Source organism: Sciurus carolinensis, chromosome 13 (genome assembly GCF_902686445.1).
Source record: "Sciurus carolinensis chromosome 13, mSciCar1.2, whole genome shotgun sequence".
NCBI lineage: Eukaryota > Metazoa > Chordata > Mammalia > Rodentia > Sciuridae > Sciurus > Sciurus carolinensis.
The window spans coordinates 6,569,645-6,590,979 of record NC_062225.1 but is presented as its reverse complement, the minus strand read 5'-3'; the positions used below and the strand labels follow the sequence as shown (position 1 = coordinate 6,590,979).

The following is a 21,335-nucleotide window of genomic DNA, read 5'->3' as shown; positions in this document are numbered from 1 at the left end:
ACTGGGGAATTTATAAAGAAAAGAGGTTTATGTCGCTCATAGCTCTGGGGACAGGTCACCACATCTGGCCAGGGCCCCATGCTGTGTCATATCATGGCACAGGGCTTCACACGGTAGCACCATGTGTGAGAGAAGCCAGCAAAAGCTGGAAAAGGCTAGATCACTTTATAACAACCTGCCGTAGTGGTAACTAATCCAGTCTCATGACAGAAGTGTATTAATCCATTCACGGGGGCTCCACCTCCGTGACCCGAATACCTCCTACTAGGCAAAGCCTCCTACTAAGCCATACTTCCCAACACTGCCACCACAGAACCAAGCCTCAGCAGGAGTTTTGGTGGGACAAATGTTATTCAAACCATGACAGTCACAGTCACGAAATAGCTGTGCTTTAGGAGTAGGGAGACCCTACTAAACGACAGGGGCAGGAAATGAGTCATGTAAATCTAGAAGTGTTCAGATCTCAAACGATTGTGTAGGTATCTTGAAGCTCTATTTCCACTTTATGGAGAGTGGACGTGGAAATCTTTGTTGTCTGGGTGTAATTTTTGAAAGAAAGAGAAGAAACTCTGACCTATGAACAATTTTTCAAAGAAAAAAACCTTGACCCTGAGAAAAGTTTAGGAAAGAGGAAAATGACGTTCATTCAGATATAAAATTGAACACATGTAAAAGATTTTATTAAATGCATCAGATGAAAGAATTGGACAAATGTAATAACCCTTCAAAGAAAAAACTCAAAAAAGAACAAATGTATAAGGAGTCATGTTGAATTGAAAGTACGAATGAACCCAGACCGGCTTTTCTCCTGGGGAGAGGAAAGTCTGTCTCCAGCTGACAGAATAGTTTGCATGCCTATCAGTTACCTGCAAAGTATAGATTTTTAAAATAACTCCTGATATTCAACCTGATAAGGCAGAGGGTGTCCCATTAATAATGCACCATTTTCCACTGAAGCACAATTTTTTTTCTGCAATCCAACATCAAAACACTGAAGAATGAATACATTCATATGAGCCAGATTAGAGGAAATGAGCAAGATCTACATGTCATTTTCTGGTAATGGGTCCTACATTTTCGGTTCACTGTTTAACAATTATACCCCAGTTATCACAGGTCTTCTTTCACTGGGAAAAAGGAGTAAAGAAAAGGATTGACGCTTCCTAGTTTGAAAAACAAGACAAGAATTGATTCTCCTTTCCAACTGCAGGAAACTGAAAAATGAGCATCAAACATGGACTCATCGGGAAACCCTAGGCAAAGCAAACCCAGGCCTTCTCTGTACTACTTTTTGCAATTTCTTGTGAATCCAGAATTATTTAAAGAAAAGGTTTTAAAAGCAAAAATAAATAAATAAAAGCCAGCAAGCCAGGTACATGGGGCATGCCTCTCATCTCAGCTACGTGGGAGGCCAAGGCAGGAGGATCCCAGGTTTGAGGCCCACCTTGGCAACTTAGCAAGACCTTGTCTCAAAATAAAAATGTAAGAGGGATGTAGCTCAGTGGTATAGCACTTGCCTGTTACAGGCGAGGCCCTGGGTTCAAACTCCAATACCAGAAGGAAGGGAGGGCGGGCGGGAAGAAAAGAATGTTAGACACACCAAGGATGCCACCTCTCCTTCAGTAGCACAAGGGAAGCTTGTCTCTTTGGGACAAGGAGCAATAGATCAAATAGATCGTCCGCATATTCAAGACTAGGATTAGCAGCTTTTATAGGAGACAGCATTTTAAGTTACAAAACCAAAATAGCCTCAGCGGGTGGGGTGTGGAGAACTTGAATCTGGTATAAGTCCCATCTTAGTAGATGGAACTCATTGCTTGTCATAGGTTTTAATTTTCAATTTTTAGGTCTTATACTGTCCGAGGTCAGAAAAGAATCGTAGCAATAGCTCAATGTCAATGCCAATTTTCTGGTTTTGATAGTGCCCTACAGTTATAAAGGTGTTACCCTTGGAAGCTGAGGGGAAAGTGTGGGGAACTCTCAGTACTCTTTTTGTAACTTCCTGCGAATCTACAATTATTTAAAAATAAAAGTTAAAAAAAAAAAAAAAGAGTGGCACATGTTTCAAGGCTTACACAGTTGACTTCATGAACTTTTGCTGACTGTATCTTATTCCTATAGGCAGAATTATAAGTTTTCTAGGGTCTTGGGCCCATTGTGAATTCAGATGCATTGTGAAGAAAACAGTCACTTGAAAGGTATAAAAGTGTCACTTGGAGAGTGTTGGAACTTCTTCTACCATCCATCATTCTAAGGATGATCATTTAAAAAAAACAAATAGAAATGCTTTTTTTGGAGAGGAGGTGGTATTGGGCAGGAAGAACACAAGTTCAAGGTCAGTCTTATCAATTTAGTGAGCCTCTGTCCCCCCCCAAAAAAGAAAAAATACAGAAGAAAACTTTTTATACCTTCAAGGAAAGGCAAACTCAAGAAAGATCTTCCTTCTGCAGATAACAGTCAAAAGTCTAGTTTCCAGTGGAGAAAGGACCTGAGGTTGTCCTCTTTGTAAATGTGCTCAAAGATTCGCAGGAGGCTCCTTTCCACGTGCACAGGTCTAAACCCAGCCTGGGCCTGATGGTGCACATCTCCCTCAAAAGGAACGAAGGAATGGATGCCCTAGTATCACTACGATAACTGGGCACACTGTCCCTTTTCCCTCTGGATCTCTCCATAGCCACACACGGGCTTTGTCAGCAGCACTATCCCCAGAGATTCTTCTTGACTTGAAATGTCAAACTGCAGCTGAGTCACAAAGGGAATGTCCATTAAAAAAATATACTGTATCTTTTCTCCTTCTGACTTGTCTGTTCTTTTCCCTGGAAGCATTTTTCTTTGTTCCTATTTTAGAGATTCACAGTTAGAAATGGAGAGAGATTTCCTTGCAGACTGAAAAAGCTACAAAGTCTCAGCTGCTTCATTTAGAACAATAATAAACAAGAACACTATTGTCCAGCAACAAGCATCTTTAGTTTTTATTGCTAGGAGATGGATGTTAGGCAGGTACTCTACCGCTGAGCTACCCATCCCAGACCTATATGGTCATCTTTTAGACATTCACAGTGTTGGAGACTGACCCCAGGGCCTCATGCATGCTAAACAAGCCTTCACACATCATCTTTTAAAACACACTTATTCTAAGAGGCAGGGAATTGTTTGAGAAAATAGTTTTTAATAATGCGTGAAATGGTTTTGGATGTGCAGAAAGCACATCTGGTGTGTTTCAGGTGGTGTGGGTGCCCTATAGTTTCCTAGGGTGCAAAATGTCCTCTTTTGTCCCAATTCAATGGGAATCATAGAGGGTGTGCTCACTGAGAACAGATGCCCTTCTTTTTATGGGGGGATTGAACTCAGGGGCACCTGACCACTGAGCCACATCCTCAGCCTTATTTAGTATTTTATTGTAGACACAGGGTCTCACTGAGCTGCTTAGCACCTGGCTTTTGCTGAAGCTGGCTTTGAACTCTCGATCCTCCTGCCTCAGCCCTACCACCATCCGAGTACCACCACATCTGGCCAGATGCCCTTCTTCTGACTTTGTTTTTGTAGTTAAGACCTCAAGTGTCAATTCTTTCTGTAAAGCAGAATGAAAAGACCTCTGGTCCACCCTCAACAGGATCCGTGACTCTAACTGAAAGAACGCTCTCCCATCTTCCAGAAAGCAACTTCTATCAGGAACTCAATTTGCATTTTTATTACAGATATGTCCTTGTAATAGTTAAGTTCATCTAGCTAGGTACAGTGCTCTGGGGACATACAAAATCAAGACAAGGGCCATCTTCTCCCTAGGAAAATTTTCACCTAAATTATAAAGTCCTCCATAAACAAAGGCTAAATGTAAATCAAATGAAGGTATATAATGGCACAAAATTTTAACTAACATGCACTTCAAATAAGAGACCTTGGTTAAATAAATAATGTTACATACAAAAAAGCCATTGAAAAATGATGTCTAGCCAGGTGTGGTGGCGCATGCCTGTATTCCCAGCAGCTCCAGAGGCTAAGGCAGGAGGATCTCTGGTTCAAAGCCAGCCTCAGCAACTTAGCAAGGCCCTAAGCAACTTAGTGAGACCGTCTCAAAATAAAAAATAAAAAGGGCTGGGGTTGTGGCTCAGGGGTAAAGTGTCCCTGAGTTCAAGCCCCAGTACCAAAAAAAAAAAAAAAAAAAAGAAAGAAAGAAAAGAAAACCCTAGAAGACACAGTTAATGACTTAGAAAGGTTGCTTTCCAGCTCACTGTAGTAAGTGAAAGACAAAATAAGACTCCAAGGAAATATACTATACATGTCATGTAAAAACATTAGAAGGATGTACAAATAATCACAAGTCACTAGAGGTTATGTCCAAATGTAGCATAATGAACAATTCTCTTTTTCTTACTTATCCTTTGTGTATTTTCTAGGTTTTCTGTAATAAATATGTGTATTTTGTAAATTGAAAAACTGAAAACCATTTTCCCCTGAAGTGAAAGAAAATGTACCGTTAGTGTTAGCTAAACACTAAAAAAAAAAAAAAAAAAAATTGACACTAATCCGTTTTTTTCTTTAAGAACATATATGTGATTACTTGACTTTGCATAAGCTATTTCTGGAAGGAGACTGGAGAGACTGCAGAATTGATGGCTTCCAGGGGAAGAAAATAAATGTTTAGGGACATAGAAGATTTTTCACTAGACATTATTTTATGTCTTCTGAATTAATTTAACTTGGAAATTAAAATTTTTCATCGGTATTCACTGCAAGTTCTCCTTACCAACCTCAGTCAAGTCCTGCCCTGGGGTCGCTGGCAAGCCTCCATCTGGTGCCTGGGACCTCAACCAGCATGTCCCCCCCGAGGAGCACAAAGAGGGCATCACAGTCCCACATGGGAGGACTGAGTCTGCTCTTGCCGGAACATGAGTGCTGAGGGTGCAGGAGTGAATCTAAAGTGGCCCAGGGGCTCCTCCTGACAAAGCAACTGGCGGTCACTCAGTCCTGCTCGCGCTACAAGTGACCTGCTTGCCAGCACCCTGGTGTGCAGAGAAGTGTCAGGGAAGGAAAGACATTTATTTCATGGACCAGGTCAAATACGCTGACCTCAGTGATCAAAACTGAGCACCGCCCCCATTACCACAAATGGCCAGGCCAGGCGTGCCCCCCGGGGGGCTCCTCCCCGAGCCCCTCATGCCCTGGACTCCACCCCAGGCACAGGGTGGGTTTGCTTGCAGTCTGCGCTGTGCACGGAGGCTCCCCTCGGCTTCCCTAGCCAGGAAGCTTCTTCTCCCACTCCACTCTTGGGCTCTGCGGGCTACTGGGCACCCAGACCCCGGGCCCCACTTGGGCAGTAGTACCTGCCTTGCATGTTCTCTATGCAGTCAAGTGTGGGTTTGTGTCTCCAGCTAGACTCTCAGCCTCCTGAAGGAAGTGGGTGAACTTCACTGGGCCCACTGCTGAGCTCAACCCAAAACAGACACTCATGATTGCCTATCTGACTAGTAATCCTGACAACAGAACTGTGCACACATACCCCTCTCCAGGGAATTTACTCCCTCTGCCTCGAGTTCCCCTCCCCGATGCTCCAGCTGGGGACTTCCTCCTCATTCATCCAGGCCCAGTACTGAGGTCACTTACTTGAAAAGCTTCCCCTTGTCTCCAGAGCCCTGCATCTCCATTGCCATGTCTTCACATCAAACCCATTGCTGTGGCCCTCTCCCCAGCTCCCCTGCTCTTCCCCTCTGAGTGTTCAGTACCTGGCTGTGTCTAATCATTAAGAAAAAAAAAGACTAACCTGCTTTCAGTGCATCCAAGAGTAACCAGTGACGATGTTTCTCAAAATGGGCTCCCAAATCCCTTCAGTTTATTTTTTGATGTCCATTAATGCACAAAGAAAATGTGTGACTTGTGCGTTTTCATTTCCATTATTGATCTTCTTTAAACGTCCTTAATTATATGGCTGGTCGGTTTGTGAATACCTGAACGATGCCCTGGTGACCAATGGGCTTTCGCTAACCATGTCCCCATGGGGTTTCTTGCAAATGGATGTCAGAAATTGAAACCACAAAGCTTTAGAAAAGAACCGGGAGAACACCACGCACATCGGCCTGCAGGATCTGGTCAAGGAAGGGCCCCACGGCTGCCAAGGCGACCTCCCTGAGCAAAGCTCCTCAGCCACCCAAGAGACCCAGGGTAGGAAATGGAGCCGGGCTGACCCTGCAGTAGAGGAGAAGTTGACAGATCAAGCCCTCGGTGCAGCTGCATGGCCCGGGAAGGTCAGCTGGGATGGTGCTGGGCTTGGTGGCCTTTCTGTGTTTAATTTACGAATTCCTTTTGGTTTTAAAGTAGTACTTCACTACCTTTATGTTGGTGTGCATTTAAGAAACAGTATAATAAAATAGTTCAAAGGAGGAGTGACCGTCTTCCCCTTTAAGAGAATCTACCTAGTCCTCCAGATGAGAGGCACGTGCAGTCTGTCTTTGAACTCATCTGCTGTTCGACCTAAGGTGTTAAAAGCCGGTGGCTCTGTGGTTTGCTTGCTCCCGTTCAACATGCTACGGTGCTTAGCAGATGTCGGTCGGAAGTGCGATGACAGCTAGGGCTATGTTACTCTTGTCCTTGTCCTGCATTTGGGCTCAACTGCAACTTCTGTGCTGGGGTTTTCAAAGAACCTGAGTTATGGTTTGGATGTGGTTTGAGTGTGTCCTCCATGGGTCCCTGTGTTGGAAGTTTGGTCCCCAGTGTGATGAGGTTGAGAAGCGGTGTGGAACCGTTAAGAGGTGGCTCCTCGTGGAAGGACTCTAAGTTGTCAGAGGAGCTGCCCTAGGAAGGGATTAGCATAGCTCTTGTGGGTCCCTTCAGTTCTCAAGGGACTTATAAATGAGTGAGCCTGGCCCCTATCCTCAGTGGCTTCCTGTCTCCTACTACTGAGGTGCCATCCATCATGAGACAAGCTGATCTCAGCACCATACACTCGGACCTGCAGCACTGTGAACTAAATAAATCTCTTTTCTCTATAAAGCACCTAGCCTTGGATAGTTTGTCGTAATAACAGAAAACAGACTGATACAACCTACCTTCAATGTCATATCCTGCCTCCTCAAAAGGATCTCAGAGTCACATTATTCTTTGTATTTCTTGAATTGATTAAGAAAGACTTAACTGATGTTTTGGTCTTTAGTGATAATTACTTCAATAAACAATCTCTGGTAGGTAGCCCACCGACAGGTGAACATATCAAGTAGATTTACCCACTCAACCCCTACTCTTACACATGCATTATCTCACCAAGATCCTCAAAACATCTGCCACCTGCTACCAGCCAATATATGTCACCAAGGCTGGAGGACCCAAAAGACAAAATCAAAGAAACGTCAAAATGATGATTCAGTGAAGGAGGAGGGATATCCTAAGGAATTCTAAAACAAGACACGTTAACGACCTGCTTCTGTTCTTTTAATAAATTAATTAAATTTCTCATCATAATAGCCAGAAATGTTCTTGATTTGGATAAGAATCTGATGAATTTGCTCATGTGTGGTAGTTCAGAGCATGTCTTCTTAGATCCCACATTGAACAAAGCAGATGCAGTCAAAAGGGAATTCTTTTGCACTTACCAATTTGGGGCTCCTTATTAGACTGATCGGTATCATTCCTGACAATATTTTTATCACCATTACATTGGTATGGATTATGTGCCCTGTGCTCTCTACTCTGGTCAGAATAGAAAGGAAATAACTCTTCATGCTTTTTCTCAGGATAAGGAGTTTATGGTTTACATCTCCTCAATCTCAACTCCAGTACCACTGGAGGTGATTCAAGAGAAGGGGGATCAAAAAGAACGTCGTTTCATGGACCACGCTCCTTTGCGCTCATCGCTGATGTCTTAGAGAAGAGCGAACTCCGAACATCTCCCCAGGCCGGTGATCTGCCCTGCTGCTCTGTATTTGGGTCTTGCCCTCCAAAACAGCTGTGATAGTCAAGAAAGCTTCAACTGCCATAATTTAAGCAAAGTACTGAAAATTAAAGTCATTCCAAAACCGTTTATGCTCATCATGGTTGTGTGAAAATGTGCTAAAATTAGATTCACAGAATGAGGAAAAATCCTCAGATTCAATTTCTACTTCAGGGTAATGTGGATTATTATGCAGGAACATACCAACACCCACATGGTGTGATAAAATGGGAGGTATGTTGCTATAGACCAAAGAACAATGGCTGTATCAAGGGAAAACAGCTGCGAGGGTATTTGTATTGTGTACTGAACTAGCCACTGTTTTCACAGAACATCATTTTTGCTTGAAAGAACAACTGATGTCCAAATTGAGAAAGACTTCAAGTCGCTGTTATAAACATGTTGAAACAGCAAAAGGAAATCATGCTTCCAAAAGTAAATGAAGTTACAATGATAAAGTCTCATGAAGTAGAGAATATTAATAAAGAGATAGGAATTTAAAAAAAATAACCAAAAGGAAATTCTGGAGTTAGAAATTACAATAACCTAAATGAAAATTCACTGGGAGGCTAAATACTAGATTTTAAATACTGGTAGAAGAAAGAATCAGCAAAACTGGTTTGGATGTTGAATATTCTCCGAAGGATCATGTATTCAAGGCCCGGTCCACAGAGTGGTGGTGGGACCTGGTGGGAGATCTTTAGGTCACTGGGGTGTGCCCTGGAAGAGGACTGCGAAACTCTGATCTCTCTCTTTCTCTCCATTCCCTAGTTTGGGACCATTTGTTCCTAAATGCACTCTCACCATGAGGTGTTGTCCTCACCAGAGGCCAAACCAATGAGACTACCCAATCTTGGATGTTGAACTTCCAAAACTGTAAGTTGTGAATCTCCAAAACTGTGAACTAAAACTTTTCTTTTTATAAAGTTACTTGCCTTAGGTATCTTGTTAGAGTCATCAAAACGGACTATTTCAGATAGCTAGAGATTATAAAATGTGAAGTACAGGGAGAGAAAAGGAGGGAAAAAAATGAACAGAACTTTAGGTAAATGCGGGACAACATTAAGCACACCAAAATATCCATGCTTGGAGTATCAGATTGGAAGAGAAAATAGCAAAGAAAGTCTGATTAAATAATTGCTGGGGGCTGGGTCATGGCTCAGTGTAGAGCTACTGACTCACACATGTGGGGTGCTGGGTTTGACCCTCAGCACCACATAAAAAATAAATAAATAAAATAAAGGTATTGTGTCCATCTACAACTAAAAAAAAAAAAAAAAAAAAAGAATTTTTTTTAAATTGCTGAAAACATCCCCAAATGGGTTTACAAACAAAAATTTAGTCTACAATCTAATTGCAAGAATGATAAACTACAAGAAGAATTACACTGACACAAATAAAATTTGCACCCAGACAGATTACAGTAAGAATGCTGAAAGCCAAAGTCAAAAAGAAAAAATTTGAAAGCAGAAAGAAAAAAAAAAAGACTCATCATATATGAAAGATCTCCAAAAAAAAAAAAAAATTAACAGCTGACTTTTCAATGGAAAGACTGGAAGCCGGGGGAAGTAGGTTGATATATTTGAAGTGCTAAAGGAAAAGAACGATCAGCTCAGATGCTTCTATACAACAAAATATCATTCAGAAACTCAGGTGAAGCAAAGACATTTCCAGATAAATAGGACAGATGCAATGAGATAAAGAAAGGGAGAAATCCTGGCTATTGGTTCCACCTTAAAGAAATTGGAAAGCAAGTTCTTTAGCTGAATACAAATGAACTCAGATGGAAAATAAAAAACACGTAAGATGCAAAACAATGAGCTTCTACAGAGACAATTGTGTGTCTTTAAAACATAATAAAATGCATGAAAGTGCAGTATAAACTAATAACTGAAAAAAATTTGGGGAATCCATACTACCTTGGAAATTTAAAAAGAAGAAATCATAAAAATGAGAACATCATACAGCAATCCTGACAGGATGCAGGGGCGCAGGGCCTGGGCGGGGGGCATTTTTAATTGCTCTAAACACCTCCATGAAACAAAAAGAAACATCTCAAATCAATAACCTAACTTCTAACTTCTCACGTTAAGACACCGCGGAAAAGAACAAACTAGACACCAGAGCAAACGGGAGGAAGGAAATAGAAGCCAATAGGTCAGACATCAGTGACGTGGACGATAGAAACATCGAGAAAAACAGTGAAACCAAAAGTTAGTTCTTTCAAGCAATCAACAAAACTGATAAACCTTTAATTAGCTAGGTTCACCAAAGGAAAAAAGACTGAAATCAGAAATGAGAGCAGAGACATTGTTAGCAACTTCACAGAAGTAAAAAGCATCATAAGGAAGTACTAGGAAGACCTGCAGGCCAACCGGAGCTGACTTGGGAGGAATGGAATAATGGCCAGAAGCACACCAACCGCTGGGACTAGTGCAGAACGAAACAGAAGGTTCCATCAGACCCACAACCACCAAGGAGATGAAACAAATAATCAAAACCTACCAACCCAAAACAGAACAAAAGCCCCAGCCAGGCCCCAATTGTTTCAATGGTGAATCACGAACACTTCAAAAACTAACACCAATTTTTCATAAATTCTTCCAAAACACTGATGAGGAGGGAACACTTCCCAACTCATCCTATGAGACCAGTAGGACCCTGACCTTTAAATCAAAGACATCGCAGGAAGATAAAATTACAGACCAATGGCTCTTATGAATATAGACACAAAACTCTTTTTTTTTTAATAATTTTTTTTTTTAGTTGTCGAAATATCTTTATTTTATTTCTTTATTTATATGGGGAGCTGAGGATGGAACCCAGTGCCTCACACGTGCCGGGCAAGCGCTCCACCACTGGGTCACAACCCAGCCCCCAGACACAAAACTAACACAATACTGAGCCCAGCAATGTATCAAGAGCATCATGCGCCACAGAGACGTGGGTTTACTCTGGGGATGCAATATTGGCTTAATTAATGACATTTATCTGATTAGTGGACACTTTCAACAAGTTTTTTCTTTAACTGGAAACTTGATTTTGGGAACAGAACTAGGTATCTTGTTTTCCTGTGAGACCAAAGGAGCAGCAGAATTTTCCTCCTTTTGGAATCAGGAAGAAGGTTGAAGGTTATTTTTCTAATACAAAGATTAGATTACATGAGTATAAATCTTGTGGGTCAATATTTGACTTTGCATTTAGTCCAGAGAAACTATTTATTGAAAGATGGGGTGGCTTTCAGGAATGCTCTACTGTATTTAAGGGCTTCATTTATGAATCTATCGGGAGCACAGCAGATTTCGGGACTCATCTCCAGGAAAGAGCAAAAGGCTACCGTCTCAGTGGTAGAAGATGATCTAGAACATACAGTGATTTGGAGCCAATCACAGGGAACAGGGACTTAAACGGAGGGGCATGGTGTGACACAGTGGCCAGACAGCCCAACTGGTTAGTTGTCCTTGCCCTAACTGATTCCTGATCCTCCACCACCCCTTCCTTGAGAGTCCAAATCCAGGAGGTAAGATATTCAGAGCCCCAGAATGCCTCTGCTTGCTGGCTCAGAGTCTTTTTCTAGAATGGGTGTGTGAATTGGTACCCTAATATATGGCGACATGTCTTTATCTCTTGAGTAAACAAGTAAAGAAGTATTAATCAAGTGAGTCCTAACTAGGGTGAAGTCCTGCCACTCCCGGTGAGTAAATGGAAGCCCAGCACCCCTGCTGAGTACACTTGGCTTGTGTCTCAGCATAAAAACAGCCCTTCCTGGGGGACGGGGCGGGGCTTCATCAGGAAAGCAGGCAGAGTGACAAGGAACCAGCGTAGATTTGCTGGTGAGTTCTGTCCCCACCCTGCCTTCTCCAAACATGTTTGGGGCTCCGGGGAAAAGGGGACAAGGAGTGAAGAGCAACCCAGGAGGGAGAGGCGCCTGCCACGGGCTGAGCCAAGCCAACCTCTAGGCCCCACAAGCGTACAGCTATTCTGGGTAGCCGTAGGCTTTGCCAGTTGGACGTGGGCGGGAACTATATATTTCCTTCCCCACAACCCCACAACCAGATGGTAGGCAGCCATTAATGTTCCTCTCAGACCAGGTTCTGCCTGGTGTACAAGCAACGAGCCTCCAAAAGTCACATAACCAGTTTTGTGACCTCAGTTGAGGTTTCCACCCTCTTTCCCTTTATCAGCCCTGAGACACACTGGATTCCCTTCCCAGGGCTGCAGTGACACAGTACTGCAGTGTGTGTGTGTGTGTGTGTGTGCGTGTTTGTGTATTTGTCACCTACACCTCAGATAGGGCACAATTTCCAGGATATACAAAGAACAACAACAACAACAAAAATCAATAAGTGGACAAAGATACTTCTCAAAAGAAGAAATATGAATAGTCAACAAACATATGAAAAATGTTCAACATCTCTAGCAATTAGAGAAATGCATTAAAACTACACTGAGATTCCATCTCACTCGAGTCAGGATGGCAATTATTAAGAATACAAGAAACAATAAATGTTGGCGTGGATGTGGAGAAAAAGGTTCACTCATACATTGCAGGTGGGACTGCAAATTGGTGCAACCACTCTGGAAAGCAGTATGGAAATTCCTCAAAAATCTAGGAATGGAACCATCATTTGACCCAGTTATCCCCCTCCTCAGCATATATCCAAAGGATTTAAAGTCAGCAGAATATAGTCACGCAACTACATCAATGTTGAGATCAGTACAATTCACAATAGCCAAGCTGTGGAACCAACCTAGATGCCCATCAACAGATGAATGGATAAAGCAAATGTAATATATATATATATATATATATATATACACACACACAATGGAATATTACTCAGCTATGAAAAGGAATGACTTTGTGACATTTGCCAGAAAATGGAAGGATCTGCAGACTGTCATGCTAAGTGAAATAAACCAATCCCAAAAAACCATAGGCTGAATGTTTTTTTGCTGATATGTGAAAGTTAAACCACAATAAAGGGAGGGGAGGGAAAGAAGAGAAGAGTAGATTAGACAAAGGGGAATGAAATGAAGGGAGGGAGGATAGGAATAGGAAGGACAGTGGAATGAACCTAACGTAATTTTCCTGTGACATATGAAAACACCTAAGTGAATCCCACCACAATGCCCACCCACAAGAATGTGGTCCTAATTAGTATAAGATATATTCCATGCATGTATAATTTTATCAAAATGGATTCTACTGTCATGTATAACTAAGAAGAACCAACGAAACAATAAAGGAACCTATTTCCCAAAAAGGCCACGTTCACAGGTGGCAGGGGTTAGGACCTCAGTATCTTTTTGGATCATAGAACTCAACCCACAACACACACCTTGCCAGAAAGGGTCACTCAGAAGCCCACCTGGCAGCTCTGCAAGCCAGGACCAGGTTTTTGTTAAGGCAGATGACAAAGTCCTCTGTCAAGGGAAGAAAAAGTGGGACCCAAGATCTTAGTGGAACTAGCAAGTGATGTGCAAGTGAGTCTTCTGACTCTAAAGGAACAGAGCTCACAACTTGAGTATCTCTAAGGATAGACGCTCTCATTAAAAAATGACAAATAACTTCTAATGTCCTTTATGATAATTAACCCTCTAGGGTAGTGTTTCCTAAAATGCTTTGGCTTTGGCTGTCTAGGGCCCCTCCACAGGAAAAAAATTGCTTCAAAATGAATAAAATGGGGCTGGGAGATAGCTCAGTTGGTAGAGTGCTTGCCTCACAAGCACAAGGCCCTGGGTTCAATACCCAGCACCGCAAAAAAAATTAAATAAATAAATACATAATAATAAAATGAGACGGTTATGGGGGCACACACCTGGAATACCAGTGGCTCAGGAGGCTGAGGCAGGAGGATCGAGAGTTCAAAGTCAGCCTCAGCAACTTCATGAGACCCTGTATCAAAATTAAAAATTAGAAGGACTGGGATATAGCTTGGTGTAAGTTTCCCCTGGGTTCAGTCCCAGTACCCCCCCCCCCACACACACACCAAATTAACAAAATGAAAGGCATAGGATTGCAAAGGAAGCCAATTATATTGAAATACAATTCTCATGCCAGGTGCCAGGACTCACACCTGTAATTCCAGTGGCTTGGGAGGCTGAGGCTGGAGGCTCACAAGTTCAAAGCCAGCCTCAGCAACTTAGCAAGGCCCTAAGCAACTTACTGAGGCCTTTAGCAATTCAGTGAGACCCTGTCTCTAAATAAAATATAAAAAAGGGCTGGGGATGTGGCTCAGTGGTAAAGCATCCCTGGGTTCAATCCCCAGTAGCAAAATAAAAAAGAAAAAAATTTTTTAAAAGAAGAAAGTAAAGAAAAAAAGAATATAAAGAATGTATTCTTAACTAGGAAGCTTCAAAAAGTGACTAGTGGCCCCTAGGGAGGAAAAATTTCATTCCATGACACTGTCTACACTGCATGATCTTAAAGTCGGGCAGACTCTTTATGCCACTCCCTCCCGTCACAACAGACTTCGGGGAGCCCAGGGCCTCAGAGATCACAGAGGAGGCTGCAGGTGCAGGGGTCTGGCTAGCGGGGAAGGAGTGGGGTCTCGGAGAAGCAGCCACCCGGTGAGCAGGATGCAGGGTAGGAATGGGCCTGGTGAATGGAGACAGGAGGTCAGACCAGTGGACAGAGCCAGGACAGAGGAAATCAAACCGCACAACAGCACAACCCATTAGGCAAGCGAGTCCATGTGCTCCTGAGCACTCAGAAGGTCTCCCCGGGACCCCAGCCGCCACTCTGGGACACCCCTGCGCTATTTGGTGCACGGTCGGGACCAATGAAACTTAGGTCACATTAGAATGCTTCAGATGAGTTCCATCTGTAAGCAGGGCAAGTTCCGGGCTTGAAATCAATCGCCACAACGCTGCTGTCCCTTCACCATCGGCTAAAGGTTTGAAGACCTGAAGACAAAGGTTAGAGTTTATCCACCAGCCTTCAGTAGGATGCCTCAGAAAAGTGGCTCTTTTTTTTTTTTAAAGCAAAAGCAGAGAACCATTACGTGGCCCATTTTCTAACACGTGCAACCGGTGGTGTGTGTCCGTTTAGCAATGTTAAGAATAGCCCTTGGACAGCTGTGGCCGTCGCCGGCACAAACTTGCATGTGTCGGAGGCGGAGTTTGCAGTGACCTTGGCCTTGGTGGGGTGCTGGGGTGGAGCAGGGACTCCTGTTCAATCTCCTCTCTAAACTTCTCGCTTTTCAACTTGTATTCCACAAGTCAGAGGCCTGCGAACGGAAAAGCACAGGCCTGGGTCACACAGGACGCTGCATTCCCAGCCCCCAGGCTGAGTGGCCCACCTTCCTGGATCACTGTTCTCAACAGCCGTGCCTTGGACAGGGGCCTGGGCTGGGCACAGGCGACGTGATGCCTGTCACGGCCCTGCTGTGGATTAGCTGTCTGACCTTGGAAAAGTCCTTTAATCTCTTGGGGTTTCAGTTTCCTCTCTACTAAGTCTCTGAAGAACTTTCCAGTTTAAAAATTATTCTGTGACTGCACAAGGCTTAAAGAACAAGTTTTCTTGTGGCCCTTGGGGTTGATTTTGATAATTCTAGTCAAAATGTCACTCACACAGGTAATCCTATCACTAGATGGTCCCTTATGCAAACCATGTCAGACTTTTGAAACAAGTAAAACAAGGACGACAATAAAATGGGATCCACAGATATTATTCAATTTTAATTCCTCTTGTTCATTAATAAATTATATTATTGATTCAACCAATTTGTTGATCCGAAATTGCTGCTCACCCTGGAATAAAGCTTTACAGAAGCCGGGCGCAGTGGCCCATGCCTGTTATCCCAGCAGTTTGGGAGGCTGAGACAGGAGGATCACGAGTTCAAAGCCAGCCTCAGCAAGAGAGGTGCCAAGCAACTCAGTGAGACCCTTGTCTCTAAATAAAATATTTTTAAAAGAGCTGGAGATGTGGCTCAGTGGTTAAGCACCCCTGGGTTCAATCCCTACTACCGAGAAAAAAAAAAAAAAAAAAAAACTTCAGAAAACCGCCTCCACCGAGAGCTCCCTGCAGTGACTCAGCCCGCCCCCCCTCATTTTCTCCCGTTGAGCTGCTGTAACATTCCCTTCAAGTCATGGCACCCTCCCACCTTTACTTTGTGACAGTGTTCTTCCATTTGATGTTGCTTCTTCTTCCTGAACCTGCAGTGATTAAAGTCAAGTCACCGAACAATGTGCTGGATGGTCATATCCATATTGGGGTCATCCAAATTATCCCCAAAACATGTTCACATTAATACTTCGGTTAGGCTATCATTGAAATAAAAAGACAAGAATTTTTAAACTTCTCATAAAGTCAGTTCCCTGGGGATGCATGGCCAGATCTCTCCCAGTGAGACACAGGAAGGTGAACCTGGCACAGAAACTGGTCAGATGTCAATGACACAGATGTCAATCACAGCACAGATGTCAATCACAGCACAGGAAGTCCTCGCCCGGTCTCCCGGGAGCTCAGTAGGGTATAGTGGATCCAGGTAAAGTTGGAGGACGATGTGAAGTTTGGCCCCCTTGAGGGATCTTTAAAATTATGAATACAATTCCATGACATTTACAAGTTTTTCAAATTATCTTTTTCATAATGGTAAGTTGTGGTAGTTTGTGTTTTTGAGGAATAGGTCCATTTCATGTAAGTTTAAAATTAATTGGAATACAGATGTTTTAATATGTGCAAGATCTGTAGTGATACACTCTGTATCATTTCTCATATTGGTGGGTTTTTTTGTTTTTGTTTTTTCCAAGCCAAACTGTATCCAGCTTTATTAAAGATACTTTTCATGAACAATCATGGTATTTCAGGCAGGACATGGGCAGACAATCATTAACAGTATACAACAACTTTCAAACTCCCTTCTTCGATGGACTACCAAAATCAGAAAGCCACTATAAAACCCAATGAAATCTTCATTTGATGCTCTGAATAGGGAAAGTTTAGAGTGAGGGTTGACATTTCACATTTAGCATGCTGTTTAACAACTTTTCACAAGCCGACCCTGACTTTCAGGAAATGAAATGAAAATGGCAAAAATTATTAATCTGAAGATCCACAATCTAGAAAAGGAACTGCTGCTCTTCTGAGGGACAATATCTCAATGATGTCACTGGGAAGTCCAGATTGCCGACACACTGGTAAAACCAATTGTTGGGAGACAGGTCCCAACAGGCCTGAGTGTAGGGGAGTTAAGTCTATGCCGATGGCAGAGAGGGAGAGGAGGACATAAGATGAATTGGAGTTTTTCCATACCACAAGGCATTTGTGCCAAGGTGGCTATGTGTGCCAACATCAGGGAATCCCTCCTCTTGGGAGCCAAGAGGAAGTCTCTCAAAACTAGCAGGGGAAGGTGTTTTCCCCCACAGCAATCCAGCTTTGGAGACATTCTGCTAGTGACGTATGCGCCTTCCCCTGAAAACAATTATGAAGTGTTCTATGTGCTAACAACATAGCTTTAAAAAAAAAAGAAAAAAAGAAAAAAAAAGTAAAACAAAATTCTGCATTTTTATAAAACTTGATAAAAAATAGTATTTCAAACTGTACAGTCACCAGAAGTACACAGTTATCAAAAATGCACACACTTCTCTTGGCATCTCCAGCACCTTCAGCTTTCTGTGCCTGGTCTGTTTTGGCATCTCCATTCTCTGCAGGGTTATTCCCATCCTTGCCAGGTCGGCTTTTCCCTTTTTCCCTTTGGGTACCTTCTCTCCCATCTTTGCAGGGGCCTTTTTAGGCTTGGGCTCTGGCTTTGGAGGAGCAGGTTTAGCAGACAACCTTGCTGATCTTCTCTGTGGTTCGTCCTTCACCTTGGCTTTATCTCCTTTATCATCCCTTCAGCCTCTCTCTTGGGCATGGTGGCGACGGCGGTGGGACGCAGGCGCTGGACGCGGGGATGCAGCGGCGCGCGGCTTTGGTCGTCCCGGGGTCGTTCTCGCCTCTTCTTCTTCCTCATATTGGTGGTTTTGACAGAGCTTTGTAAGTGTTATTGATCTTTGCAAAGAACCAGCTTTGTTTTGTTGATCTGTTTTCAATTTTACTGATTTCTGCTTGATCTATTTTATTTCCCTCCTCCTAATTGCTTAAGCTTTATTTTGCTTTTCTTTTTCTAGATGCTAAGATGGGTGTCTAGGTTATTGATTTGAAACATTTTGTCTTTTCTAACATTTTAGTTCAATGCTATGAATTTCCCCCTCGGTGCTGCTTTATCCGTATCCCACACAATTTTGCCTTGTATTTCATTTTCATTCAATTCAATGTATTTAAATTTTTTTCTCAAGAGCTCCTCTTTCACCTATGGATTTTTTGGAAGCGTCTTTGGTTTTCAAGAGTTTGGAAATATTCCTATTATTTTATTACTAATTTCTGACTTGAATTCACTGTGGTTGAAGAACATACTCTAACATTTTAATTCCTTTAAGTTTGTTGAGGTTTTGTTTCCCAGCCAAAGATATAGTTTACTTTTGTATATGTACTAATGGACATTTGACAAGAATGTGTATTCTGCTGTTGTCATAGGGAATTTTCAATAAATGTCAGTTAGATCCTCTTGGTTGACGAGGCTACTGAATGCTTCTAGTTTTTTAAACTGATTTTTCAGTGTTACTGTATTAATTGTTGACAGAAGGTTTGAATTTTCTATTTGTAATTATGGATTTGTCTATTTCTCCTTTCAGTCTTACCAGTTTTGTTTCTCCTACTTTACAGCTCTACTGTTTGGTGTATATACATTAGGATGATTACGACTTCTTAGTGAAATATCTTTTTTAATTATACGATATCACCCTCTGCCCTGTTCTGTAGTCTGTTTTGTCTAATGTTATTATAACCATTTCTTCTTTCCATTGATTAGTCTTTATGTAATTTATCTTTTTACATAGTATTACTTTCAACCTGCCTATTTTGTTACACTCGAAGTGAGTTTCTGTAGAGAACATTCACTTGGATCACTTTTTAAACCCAATATTCCAATCCTAACTTTTAATGTATATATTTAAACCATTTACATTTAATGCAATCATTGCTATGTTAGGGCTTAGCTATGGCTTCTTTTAAATTAATAGTCTTTATTTTGGGAAATGCTTTAGGTTTTCAGCTCTCTCTCTCTCTCTCTCTCTCTCTCTCTCTCTCACACACACACACACACACACACACACACAATATTAACACCTTATTTTTTGTTTTTTGGAGTACTGGGGATTGAATTTAGGGGCATGGGGCCACTGAGTCACATCCCCAGTCCTATTTTGTATTTTATTTAGAGACAGCACCTCACCATTTCTGAGTCTGGCTTTGAACTTGCAGGCCTCCTGACTCCCAAGATGCTGGGATTACAGGCATACACCACTGCACCCGGCAACATCTTGTTTTAATGCAGTACATTTGTTACAGTGGGTGGAAAAATCTGAAAATATATCTCACCAAAAAATGGCAAATAAGTATATGAAAAGATTATCAATATCATATATCACAGGGAAATTTTAAATCAAATCAACAAGATACCACTGTACATCAGAATGTCTAAAATTCAAATCGCTGACAATACTTTTTTATCTCTCCTCCTTCTTTTGCTCCTTTTATGCTAATGTAAATGGTATTGTGTTTTACTTTCAAATTCTAACTGTTCATTGCTAGGATATAGGAAAGAAGATTAATTTTTGTATATTACTTATGTATTCTGGAACCTTGATGAAATTGCTTATTAGTTACAGGTGTCATTACTGTCATTATTGATCCTTTAGGATTTTCTACACAATCATGTCACCTGTGAACAAAGACAGTTTTATTTCATTCTTCCCAATTCATATACCTTTTATTTAATTTTCTTGTCTTATTGCCTCAGTTAAAATTTCTAGCATGCTGTTGAATAGGAGTGGTAAAAATAAATATTATTTCCTTGTTCTTGATCTTACAAGGAAAGCATCTAGTTTCTCACCATTAAGTCTAATGTTAGTTATGAATATTTTGTAGATGTTCTTTATCATATTGAGGAAGTGTCCTATTCCTAGTCTGCTGACAGTTTGATTGTGAATGCATATTGGACTTCGTCAAATTCTTTCTCTGAATCAATAGATATGATCATATGATTTTTCTTAGTTTGTTGATATGATGATGGATTGCACCAATTGCTTTTCAAAAGTTGAAGTAGCATTACATACCTGTACTAAATCCCACTTGGTCATTGCGTATACATCTTTTCATACAGTGATATATTTGACTTGCTAATATTTTGTTCAGGATATTTTCATCTATTGCTATTGATCTGAAGTTTTCTTTTCCTGTAATGTCTTTGCCTGATTTTGGTGTTAGATATTTAGTATTATGCCAGCCTCATAGAAAGAGTTAGGGAGTATTTCCCCCCACTTTACTTCCTCCATCAAGAGACCACAGAGAATTGGTATTATTTCCTTCAATACAATTTACCAGTGAACATGTCTGAATCTGGTGCTTTCTGGTTTGAACATTTATAAATTATTTGTTCAATTTCCTTAATAGATACAGGCCTGATCTGATTATCTATTTCTCCTTGTGTGAGTTTTGGTAGATTTTGGTAGTGTTTTCAAGGTCCATTCTATCTTATCAAAAATTTAAGCATAGAATTGTTCATTAATACTCTCTTATTACCTGTGAGAGGGGAGTACTGCAGATTTAACCCATAAGTGTTCTACCACTGAGTTACACTACCAGCTCTTTATTTTTATTTTAAGATAAGGTCTTACTACGTAAATGTGCAGGCTGTTCTCAAACTTGTAATCCTCCTGCCTCAGCCTCCTGAGTCACTGGGATTACAGGTGTGTGTCCATTACTATTTTGTCTGGTTCTTTATTGTTTTTTTAATGTCAGTAAGATCAGTTATTATCACCCCTTTTAATTTCTGATATCAGTAATTTGTGTTTTCTCTTGTTTTCATGGTTAATCTTGGTAGAGTTTTATCAATTTTATTGGTTTTTTCCTAAGTACTAGTTTTTGGTTCCACTGATTTTCTGTATTAATTTCTTCTCAAACTTTTGTTATTTCTTTTCTTCTGCTGACTTTGTATTTAATTTGTTCTTCATAGCCTAGCTTCCTCTCTCTCTCTCTCTCTCTCTCTCTCTCCCTCTCTCTCTCTCCAGTAATGGAGACTAAACCCAGGAGCACTCTACAACTGATCTATATCCCCAGTTCCCTTTATTTTTCATTTTGAGATAAGGTCTTGTTAAATTGCCCAAGTTGGCCTTAAACTTGTGATCCTCCTGCCTCAGCCTCCCAAGTCATGTGATTACTCTGTTTCCAATAATGCATTCAATACTATAAATTTCTGCATCTCACCAACTTTGATGAATTGTCTTTTAATTTTCATTTAGTTCAAGATATTTTTTAATTTCTCTTGAGATATTTTCCTTAACCTACGTGTCATTTAATAGTATATTA

General features: G+C 41.4%; 1 pseudogene; it reads right to left on the bottom strand.

Annotated features, from left to right (window-relative positions):
• Positions 1–16,727: 16,727 nt before the first annotated feature.
• LOC124963333 (non-histone chromosomal protein HMG-17-like) lies at positions 16,728–17,781 on the bottom strand (annotated as a pseudogene).
• Positions 17,782–21,335: the final 3,554 nt, after the last annotated feature.